This window comes from Etheostoma cragini, chromosome 2 (assembly GCF_013103735.1).
Source record: "Etheostoma cragini isolate CJK2018 chromosome 2, CSU_Ecrag_1.0, whole genome shotgun sequence".
Taxonomy (NCBI): domain Eukaryota; kingdom Metazoa; phylum Chordata; class Actinopteri; order Perciformes; family Percidae; genus Etheostoma; species Etheostoma cragini.
In genome coordinates, this window is record NC_048408.1 from 4,078,357 (window position 1) to 4,090,805 (window position 12,449).

Sequence of the window (12,449 nt, forward strand, 5' to 3'; positions counted from 1 at the left end):
ATTAGCTTGGCCTGCTAAGTAACACACACAGGTCAACAGTTTACATTTACTAGGCTTATCTTGTTTCACACTAATTTCTTTATGCTGGCTACATTAATACGTAATTTGGGTTTAAATCATCATCAGTCATCATCAAAAAATTAATGCAACACTGTTTAATAATTCAGAATTATTATTTAAAGTGTTGTCATCAATGTGATAAAACTAATAGAATTACAATGAATCCTAATTTTAGCTCAAAAACATTTTTTTACTGTGATGTAATGTAATTCAATGCAATTTAATTTATATTACAGTAGTTGAGTTATCTTAAAAACACTTTGCAGAGTAGATCCACAACACACTATAAATTACAAAGACCCATTAATAATAATAATAATAAACCCCCAATGTGTGAACATGGCTATGTTAAAATGCACAGAGACTTGCTAAGTACATTCATGATTTCTGAAATAAACAAAAATGAAGGGAGTGCAACTTGTCTGACCATTTGATAGACTGTATTTCATTTTGTGCTGTGGATGTAACATCTGCTCCTCCCTGGGCCGGACAGCTTTCAGAAGAGCCAGCGGAGAGCAGATGCAGAGGGGAGGACAGAAAACTGTACGTCTCTGACCCTCTCTGGCCTCGGCTAGGAGATGACAAAAAGAAAGAAGAGAGCATAAAGAAAGGAAAAGATGGCAGAGACTGAGGAGACAGCAGCCCCAGCTTCCCGAGTTCAAGCCTTGTATGCATCCCTTGGACTCAGATATTGAGCAGAGAATCACATTTTTTCGCTCCCTGCATGAAGAGGATTCAGCCCTGGCTTACCATCTCATGGATGTTTGCTGGCAGACTACAGAGCGAGCGTTTTAACATCCTGTCTCCAAGCCTGTTGGCAAGCCAAGCGGTCAGTCAGCTATCCTGCTGGTGAGCACTCCAGAGTCTTCGCCAATGACCAGCGCTCCAGAGTCTTCTGCAATGGCCGGCGCTCCAGAGTCTTCGCCAATGACCAGCGCTCCAGAGTCTTCGGCAATGACCGGCGCTCCAGAGTCTTTGCCAATAACCAGCGCTCCAGAGTCTTCGGCAATGACCGGCGCTCCAGAGTCTTCGCCAATGACCAGCGCACCAGAGTCTTCGCCAATGACCGGCGCTCCAGAGTCTTCGCCAATGACCGGCGCTACAGAGTCTTCGGTAATGACCGGCGCTCCAGACTCTTTGCCGATGACTAGCGCTCAAGAGCCTTTGCCGATTTACCAGCGCTCCAGATTCTTTGCCAATGACCGGTACTCCAGAGTCTTTGCCAATGACCAGTGCTCCAGAGTCTTTGCCTATAATCAATGCAGCAGAGTCTTTGCTGATTTACCGGCATTCCAGAGTCTTCACCAATGACCAGCACTCCAGAGGTTCGCCAATGACCAGTGCTGAAGAGTCTCTGCTGATTTACCAGGGCTCCAGAGTCTTCGCTGATTTAACGGCGCTCCAGAGTCTTTGCCAATGACCAGCGCTCCAGAGTTTGCTGCTGTCCAGCGGCCCAGTGCCCATGCTATCCAGTGGTCCAGAAACTTTGCTGGCTTTCCAGCAATCCTGTTCCTCTGCATACTCCTGCTCCAGGTGCCCAAACTGTTATTGAGATGCAGCTGGCCCCTATCCTTGCTGACCTGTCACCTGCCTCGAGTCCAGCTGATATGTCGCTTGCCTCCAGCTTGCCTGTCTCAGGTCTCCAGGAAGACTTCAGTCTTTCGGATGGCCTTTGTCGGCAGCCGCCTCAATTTGGTATATTCAATTTATGATTCAGAATTTGTGAACATTGAAAATGTATTTTTGATGATAAAAGAGAAGATCATAAAAATTCAGATACACAATTTCAATGCAAAAATAATCAGTGCTTTACGGCTTTCAAAATCCGATAAAATGGACTTCCACACCTCTTGCTGCTATCTTTTCAAGAGTATTTTCAATAAAATTAGGCTGCCAAAATCAAACATCAAGTTTAGAGTAAGAAAGCAAACCCTCAAGACTAATCTATTCAGATACTTACTGGATGAGAGGTAAACTTATTCTAGTGGGCTCACTTCCATATAAATATATCATATTGACTGCGAGACGGGGAGAGGGAGAGAGAGCAAACATGGATGAAAGGTAGAAGACATCTTCCAAAAAAATGCAGAGTTTGTTTTCCCGAAGGTGATGAAACCCTCCGCAGGAAGCAGAGTGGAAAAATGGAAAATAAGCACTTCACAGTTTTTTATGCAGCTGAGGAACTTCAGCCCTCCTGCTTTAGCCAAACTGTGTCTGGCTGTAGCAGTGAATACAAATGCAACCACACACAAATACACACATATGCAATCACACACACGGGTACACACACAAACGTAACCACACACACACACTTACTGTAAAATAATCTTGGGGGTGAGATTTCTGAAGGAGTCATGTCTTTGTTGAATTGTCACGTTCACAGATTCCATTCAAGAACACACAGTTGTAGATTGTAAGATGTCTTTTTTTTCTCGTGCTTTTCTCATGACAGCTTGTCAGCTAGGGTTCAGTGGTCATGGAAATTACAGGTGTGTGTGTGTGTGTGTGTGTGTGTGTGTGTGTGCGCAGTGATACTGCTTATCAGTCTACCTAGCGATATGCTCCAATAAAGACACATTTCCTCTCCGTTTCTCACTCAAGAATAAACCTGGCTTGTGTGTGTGTGTGTGTGTGTGTGTGTGTGTGTGTGCGTGTGTGCGTGTGTGTGTGTGTGTGTGCGTGCGTGCGGGAGGGCGTGCCTGTGCGTACTGATCTGACCATTTTCCGTGTGAAGTCCAGTGCACCTTCAATTCAACCAGTCAGGAGGATTTTTTTTTTTTATAACAAACAATGAACAGATATCATAAAGGACACTAAGTAAGCTATCTTGAGTCACATTCTAAATATTAAATGACTATTATCAGTCAGTGTCTTTCGCAGAACAGACACCTCTCCCAATTATATATTCAATACATTTTACAAGCTTTGTCCTGACTATTTGTCAAACAATTTTATTCAAATAAGTTCAAACTAACAACATACTTTTATATCTTTTAAACCTTGAATTGTCCTCCTGGGTAAAAAAAGGGGGGGGGGGGGGGAATTGACAACCTTTTCCAGACTTCAATCAGGAAGTTAGCACTATGCAAAGACCACAGGTGGGCACAATGGAAGATGCTGCCTAATTCTATATATTTTTCATGCAAATTTTTTTTTTTTGCAGTTTTCTTTTTCAGTACACTGTTTTTTGTATGCATATTTATGTTCAGTTCAATGTAAATACAATCAATGTGCATATGTTGTACAGACTTGTTTAAAAAAAAAGGTTCAACAGCGTGTGTGTGTGTGAGTGCGCAAATCTTTCTGTGCATGTGAACAATCTGAAGAATTTTCTACAATTTGATATATTTTAGTATTATGACAAAGCATTCTAAAGATGAGAGTGCTTTTCATTATGGCCAACAGTGTTAGACATAAATCTGGGAATATGAATGAAGTGTTTGTCGTTTGATTTTTATAATGTTCAATGTAATTGTGGTTGCAGTGGTTCATTTTGCAGGATATATGAGGTGATTTGCGGTTTGGGTGTATGGTTTTGTGAATTGTGATGAAACCGGCCTCCAGTAGTTTGCAAAATTGTGTTTTAGCAAATTGAAAAAAAAACTGTAACACAATATTAGGATGGGTTGAAATCTTTTTATAAGTCTATTTGTATGGCAAATACAAAAAAGGGTTAGGGGGTTAAGTTATAAAGCAATAGAAATATAAAAATATAAAAACACTCAAATGTAACATTAAATATAAAAATCTTTTTATTTTTTTTATAAAAGTTAAAAATTTGGATCTTATCATGTGTGCGTGCGTGTGTGTGTGTTACTGTGTGTGTATTTGTTTGTGTGTGTGTGTGTGTTACAATGTGTGTGTGTGGGTGGGTGTGTTCCAGTGTGTGTGTGTGTGTGTTAGTGTGTGGCGTGTGTGTATGTGTGTGTATTTGTTTGTGTCTGTGTGTGTTACAATGTGGGTGTGTGCGTGTGTGTGTGTGTGTGTGTCTGTTACAATGTGTGTGTGTGTTTGTGTCTGTGTGTGAGTGTGTGTCAGTCATTCACTGTTGTGGTCGTGGCATGTTTGTGTTCATTGGGTTGAGAGATGAGCCCGTCTCCTTCTCCCAGGAGAAAGTTCAATCTTGAATTGACATTCATCTCTTTGGACTCTGGGATTACACAGTTACATTTATTAAAACAAATGTTCCTTGTCTATTAATGCTTTACATTTTAGGAGAAAGTCACAAACTAACAAACACTTCAGAATCCAGCGTCAAAAATCAAAGAAAAAGAGGTGGATATGGTTATCAGAATCAGAATCAGAATTAGAAGACTTTATTGATCCCCCAGGGAAACTGTTTAGCTGCAGTTGCTCACAGTCAAATTTAAAGCATAATATAGTAAAAAAAGAACACGTTTATAAAGTAACGTAACAGAGTAAATAAAAGCGTAACAGAGTAAATAAAAGCGTGAAGTAGAAGTACGGTGAGATTAGGGTCACTATTAGGATCAGGTTGAGGATGAGCTGGAGCTTAAAAAGCCTTGCCCCTACTTCACAATATGATATTATTTCCTAAAATTCAAATATATGTGCATAGATTTAGGGTAATTCATTAATTTAAAAATACTTGAAAAAAACAACATATGAATTAATGAAGACATTTTTTTCCAACATTTAAAAAAAATAAAATAAATGTAATGCTTACCAAAAGTTCCATAAGAAAAACAATCAATAAACAATAAAGAACTGACATACTGTAGACTGTAGGAAGAAGTACACACTTATTCAATCCTACCCATTTTTCCATAGAAAATTATTATTATTATTATTATTATTATTATTATTATTATTATTATTATTATTGTTATTATTATTATTATTAATATTATTATTATTATTATTGTTATTATTATTATTATTATTATTATTATTATTATTATTGTTATTATCATTCCATTTTTATTTAATTTATTTTAACTTTCCTTCTTGACCCTTAGTACAATCCATATACACATGCAGTATTCATCAATACTGACACATGTACAGATACACACATATACATGCATATACATTTACATGCATACTTACGTATACAATAATACACAGTCTGTCCATTTCCATTCATGTATTGGGCTCGCCTCTCTGTAATGGTCGTGTTCTGTTTCCTTGAATGTGTTTTTTGAACTGTTAAAAGCATTGTATCTCAAGCAATGCGTTGTACTAATTCTATTGTACTGCAGTGTTCACATGAATACAAAACATACATAAATATGTACAGATAAATAATAAATAACAGTATTGCACATGTACCTGATACATTATTGAGTGATTGTTGTACAGGTGTGATGTGTGATCTCACAGCTCTGCTACAACGCTCCATTTCTTTACCTTCTGGCCACCTCAGCGCGTTAAAATTCACCTACGGAAATGAACTCAATAACCCCCCCACATTAATATGTATCAACATCAACGAGCTCAAATACAGAGTTAGTTTCTCTGCTGCTGCAGCTCGGAGGAAAGAAGAGGTCTACAAGAACAATCACGCTTCACATCCCGGCCAACAAGCGTCACGCTGGCTTTGAAATGCTTTCTTCATAATGCACATAGACACTCACCGTGAAAATTTCAAATGAAAAACCTTTTATCAACGCTTTGGTTGTTTTTTGACACATTTTCTTGAGCCTTTTGAAATGTATGTGTTTTTTTTTCTTCTCAAATTTGTAAAGCTTCTTTTTTTTCAACATTTTTGTCACTTTATTTGGCATTTGATTCACTTCTTTTTTAAATTTTTTTTTTAGATTTGTTTACAATTCAGTCACTTTTATTGACTTTTTTTTTTTTACATTTGTCACACACAAGTTCTTTTGTCAGTTGCTTTTGTCCATATGCTATAAAATTGAAAAAAAAAAAAAAAAATTCAACAAAAGTAGACAACTGATTATTAATTAAGTTTTTGAGGAACGTTGTCGGGAACCATTCACGCTAATTTTTTTTTAGAAACTTTTTGAAAAGGGGTCAAATCTGACCAAAGACAACAGGAGGGTTATTAACTAACCTACAGTCCTGCATTAGTAGCAACTAGCAATATAAAGCTTCAAAAATAAATAAAAACAGTAGAGGCACTTTACTCGCCATGATCATGGAAGTGACTAGAGACACAAACAGTCACAAATGAAAGGAGGAGATAAAGACGCTGCGATACAATAAGTAATACACAAAAAATACAGCTTATAATGATTTATATGTATCGCTCAAAGTTGTTGTCTCCATATTAATACGCAACATTGCTCCTAAGGAAAATGACATGTATTCAGGTATAAAGGATTTGTCTCCTCATTAAGAATGATTGGCCGTGAGTTCAACTCCAACCTGCGGTCTTTTTTGTCACGTTTTTCAATTTTTTGTGCTTTTTGTGAAGTTTAACGCTTCTTTTCACTACCATGTATTAACACCAATAACACCAAGTTATTACTAGTTTTACACTTATTGTTGAAATTCACGGTCAAGAAAACCCTATGTGTTGGAAATTATTCCTTATTCTTGAGATAAAAAAGCCAAACATTATGAATTATTCAAATTTAAATTCAATTCAATTTTATTTATATAACGCTAAATCCCAACAACAGTTATGTCATTGCGCTTTCCATAAAGAGCAGGTCTAGACTGTACTCTGGGATGTTATTTACAGAAACCCAACAGTTCCCACCAAGAGCAAGCACTAGGCCCCAGAGGCAAGGACAGACAGACAGACAGAGAGAGAGAGAGAGAGAGAGTGAGAGCGAGAGAGAGAGAGAGACACAGACAGACAGACAGACAGAGAGAGAGAGTGAGAGAGAGAGAGAGACATACAGACAGACAGAGAGAGGGAGAGAGAGAGAGAGAGAGAGAGAGAGAGATAGAGAGAGAGACACAGACAGACAGACAGACAGACAGAGAGAGAGAGAGAGAGAGAGAGAGAGAGAGAGAGAGAGACATGAAAAATTGTAGCCAAGGGTGTCGAGCAGGAAGATGGAGGCAGCAGGTGACTGTTTCAAAACATTTAGATTTATTTTTTCAAATGCTAAAAAATCGAACATATCACCCACAATTCACTAAAAGTGGAGATGCAATCTTTAGTTGTACTTGTGAAGCGCGTTGTGTGGAATCATCCATGTTATTATTATTATTATTATTATTATTATTATTATTAGGCAGTTAAAAAGATATAGACATTTAGAAAACTGATCAAATTTGATATTAAATATATATATACAGTATATATAATTTCATTTTTATATGCAGAAACAATATCACCCCACCCTCACAAACATCTTTTGAGTGTCTTATGTGATTTACCTCAGCCTTTCGGCATATGGTTGCACCAGTTGATGTCGCAATGGTGAGATACTGCGCCGCCCTTATGTTTGATCCCGCGAGTTTCCGTGAGATCACACGTTTTTTCTCCCATCCCGGATTGCTGTGGGGACGAGCCGGAACCTCCTCTGCAGCGCTGTGGAGGAAGGTCTGGGACTACTCTAAGGACTACAAGGAAGAATCCATCCCCCACAAATCACTATAATACAGTGTGTGCTTGAAAGGATTTCTTCTGTTCTCAGTAAATCCAATTTAAAATTGACATGAGTTGTTTTTTTACATTCCCACAGTGCATTTGGATTCTTTACGACATGTGTGGAGAGTCGTTCCCATCAGTGACCACACACAGCTGCATTCGGCAAATTGGGAGAGATTACTGGAATGCTCTTGCCTGTTGCAGCTTTGTGATTTAGCGCCGCTAAAACTTCATTCTGAAACAATTTGGCATGTTAGGCTTATATTGGATAGAAGAGTGAAGGCCTGAAGGGGGGGGGGGGGGGTAACATCCGGGAAAGGGTTGCAGGTCATAACCGAACTTGTAGCCGATGCTCCTCTGTATACGGGCACACGCTGTCCCAGGTGAGTAGCACATTCAAAACAATTTGGTGGCAACACATCACAGAAGTGCAGTTAATGAAGACAGGAAATATGTTATATATCAGCAAACTAGGAAATATGATTCCCCCACTTGCCAATCTATTAGGGCTAGAGTGCTGTCAATCTGACAATCGGGATTTCCACTGGATCAGAGTACTGTCACTTACCTGCCTGTTCTGCCAGCCATCTTCCCAGCCCTTGTCACATGACCAATTCACGTTTCCATGACGACTATCCAAAATGCTGATACCATGGAACCAGCACTGGAATTGTAGTTTTTTTAAGTGTCAGACTGAGCCTATAGGAAATGTCCATTGTATTCTGATATACAGTGTGTTTAAAATGAAAACAAGTGAAACTAATAAGTTTCATTTAGCAGAATGTGTTGTTCTATATTATCCAATAATTCCAATATTTCTAAGCAGATTTTCTATGCTATATTCTGATAAAATCCCCCCCCCCGAGGGATTATTGGTCCCCCTGTGCGACCCCATTATATATAAAAAAAAAATCCTGGAATTGCCCTGCTTGTAAGGAAAATGTATTTTTTTTTAAATCCTGTTTTTTTCCCCTCACAAGGTTGTGTCCCAGCTCTCCTTCCTTGTTGTTTTTATTTCTTCTTCTTTCTGTATTTGTTTCTGTGAAGCCAAGTGTTATTGTTCAGCCACGGAGGGTGACAGTCACTGTGCTCTCCCCCGGCTCCAGGCGCCTGCCCTGGGCTCTCTCCTCGTCTGCAGACACGTTTCCTCCACGTTATTATCGCGATTCACTCTTTGTCTGAGTGTCCTCCAGCAGTCTGGTTAGGAATGATCTTTGCTTCACTTAATTAAAACCTCCCACACTGTTGTGAAGTGCTGAGGTCTAAAGGGCTTTCACAAATAGTTCATCCTTTAATAAACAGAGAAGGTTACCGCAAATCCACCTTTCTGCACACTAACAAGTAAGTTGAGGGGAAAAAAACAACTTCCCTGTACTGCCTAAATGTGCGTGCATTGATTTCAGCCATTTCGCAAAGGCACAAAAGAGGCTGCCATGGTTACACCTCAACTAGTTGGAAACTGGGTGTCATGTAATGTAATGCAAATGTAACTGGAAAGCCGTGCATGTCCTTTCAGCTTCCAACAAAGTAGCATGCACATGAGCACAGGCCGGTACAAAACGTCCGACGCTTTACTTCTGGATGCTACATCTAAGCTCTGGCTTCCAGCACGTGTGTGTTGTATATGTGTGTCTTTTTTTGTTATATGTGTCTGTTAGTAACTGTGCATATTCTTTCAATGTCTCCTTGTAGTTTGGGTGGCTTCGGAACTGTTCAAAATGCATCAGGTAATTATTTCCAAAAAAAGATGTGCTGGATGGATAATGTTAAATATATATATATATATTAGCAGCTTCCTAGCATGAATTATTTCCATCTCTTGACTTTAGTTGACATTTGATAATTCTTGCCATGATTCAATACACAGACAGGAAACTTTCTAAAAATGTCCCTGATTAGATAAAAAAGAAGCTAGTAAAGGTTTTGTTGATGTCTTTATGGCAGTCTTCACACATTTAAAAGTAAAAAAAAAAACGTTTTAATAAATAAATGAATTGATCCGTACTGTAGTTAAAGGCTTTGTAGTCATTACGTTAAGAGAACTTTCTCTTAAATGTCAATACAGCTGATCACTCAAAATCAATGAGTGACTGAATTTCTGTTCGTGTCTCACAATCATAAAATGGCCATTCTCTCATACTTTAAATATGATATAGGTGTATATCCTTGTATATGTGTGCACAAATGTATACACATTCTTATTTTTTCCTTATTTCTTATATTTTTATAGTTGGCTAAGTCATTGTGACTACATTGTAAATTTGTACATTTTCTTTTTTTTTTTCATCCCTAATTATGCATAATTAGCCATTTGCTTGCTTACTTAGAAACAAACGCATTAATTTCTGCAGTCCTGTAAAAGAAGACAGTTAATAGCTTGAAGGATCCCTGCAGAGATAGACCTTTAAAACCTCTTTGAGACCTTTCTGTTGAACCAGAAACAGCTCTGAACTCCTAAACCCACCAGACTGCATTTAAAAAAACAGTACTTTTAGCGTGTATAGAGCCAACACATTTTCACATGTCAATCGGTATACTATGTGTTTCAACAAAAAACAGAGTTGTGATGGTTGGAAAAGTGGAAAGACGACCCAAAACAGCTTTACATTTTGTTTCTGTCAATCTTAAAAGTGTATTTTATTCTGCTAAAATTACTGTTTTTTGGAGTCTGGTGGCTTTAAGGAGAATTTTTCCAAAATGTTGTCAGTGTCATGTTTCATGTTTCCTGTTTCCTTGTTTTACTTCCTGTTGTAGATTTTCCCTCCTTTGTCTCAGTTCAGTCTTCGTTTCAGTCTTCCCCGTACCCCACGGCGAAATTGTCTGCTTCCATGTGTTCAGGCTTTGTTTTTCCTTGTGTCCTGTATTCCGAGTTCCTGTCGTGTACACTGGATTTTGACCATTGACTGTTTTTTCTGGATTTCCCTTTGCCTGCCATTTTTAGACAGTGTTGCCTGTGAGATTGTTAGCTTGCTAATAAAACCATTTCATTTCATGTACCTTAGTCGTGGATCTGTGGGTCCATTTTCCATGTGCGTCATAGTCAGACGCTTGTGGTTTAAATTCTGCACAATTGCTCTATTAACTTACATCGTAGCTTAAGGACAATCACAATCACAGAAACCTTATCCTTTCATTAGGATCACCAAATGTCATTAACACAACTAAAAAAGGCAGACAATTTTTAGAATCAAGACATTTATTGGACTTATAATTCAATACAGCTAATGAAATGCATACACTGTAACAGATGTGTGTAGTTTTCACAGCATTACTGGATAATGAAGAAATGAAAAGCTGTTATATTAGTCAAGTAGAACTGAACTTCTCAATGCTACTGTGCGCCCTTGTTTGAGTATGCTGCTTCCTCGAATGCAGGTTTTGCAACCGGATGCAAAAAATTCCTTGTATAAAATAGGAACTGAATGCCTAAAGTATATTGCTCATGTGTAAAAAGTACAATTAAATTAAATGCCGGCGACAGACCCCTGTCACAGTGCCGTCGTATCAGCGGTAGATCAGTAGATCTGTGCTTTGTTGTATCAGTGGTATTTGCTGTTTCAGTAGTGATGTTCCACTTTCGGGATAGCCCTGGTGCCGCTGGAAAATTCTGCCCGATGTCCCACAACTCCCAGTTCTTTGCGTTGGTATTCTAACCTATGGTGGATTTCTGAGGACTACGGTTACCAGCTCCTCAGATCTCTGCAAGGTAAATCCAGACAGCTAGCTAGACTATCTGTCCAATCGGAGTTTTCTGTTGCACGACTAAAACAAGCTTTGAACGTGCACATTGTCCACCAAAACGTGTTCCTTTCCGATGCTATTTTGCAGAGGCACTGTCATTGCACCGTCCAAGATGATTGGGATTGGTTTAAAGAAATGCCAATAAACCAAAGCATGTTTTTCTGCCATCCCTTGATGCTGTGTGGACTAGCTAGACCCTCTTCCGCAGCGCTGTGAGGGTAGTGTTTATTGTGTCCACGAGACAATGGTTTCAGCCACCCAAGAATAGGAGACTTTGAGCCGGGTACAAGGCACCGTGACCTGCAGTGAACGTGGTGAATACAGTGAAAAAACAGCGAATTGTATTGCTCACAAATTATATTGCTTTTCGTAGATAGAACAGGCTGGGGGATGGCTGTCAGCCGCGAGACACATTTACCACCGGCATTTCCAATGCGACCTAGAGCCGGTAGCGGCCCATGGTTGTGGTTGACCACCACGGAGGCGAGGGGAACCTCTTATGCTGAGCGGCCGTGAGCCGAAACCATATATCATGCAGCCCATTAAAAAAAAAAAAACTTTCAAAATACAATGCAGCTGTACCAAGATCCTGCTCTCGCAGAATGTTATATCTATAATCTCCAATATGATAGGGATTATGTTTCATCAGTGTGAACAATCACATCATGTGTGCAGAGTGGAAAATGAAGGAGCTGCAGAGGTTATTTTTCCGTACTGTAGACCGTTGACAAGTGCGCTGACTGACTAATTGCTGCGGCTCCGCTACCCGGGTCAGGCTTTCATTGGAGTTTGGTGTTTATATAGAGCTCATATTGCTGATCAGAAGAAGCCCTGGCAGCATGCAACATAGAGCGGTGGCGATTCGCTGGCAATCAACCAGCCAGGGAGACACTAACAAGAATGGAGGGGTCCTGCATCACACTAAAGAGGTTCAATTCACAATAATGACCAGCTCACTCTTCGGTACTCCTTACATGTTTGATAAGATGATGCTCAAGTTTTGTCTGTGAAGAAATAAAGGATTTATGGAGATTTTGTAACTAAGGTGCTCCAGGCAGTCTAAACTGTGTATACATTGCAGAAGTGAACTAGAAAGGGGGGAGGGGGGGGGGGGGGG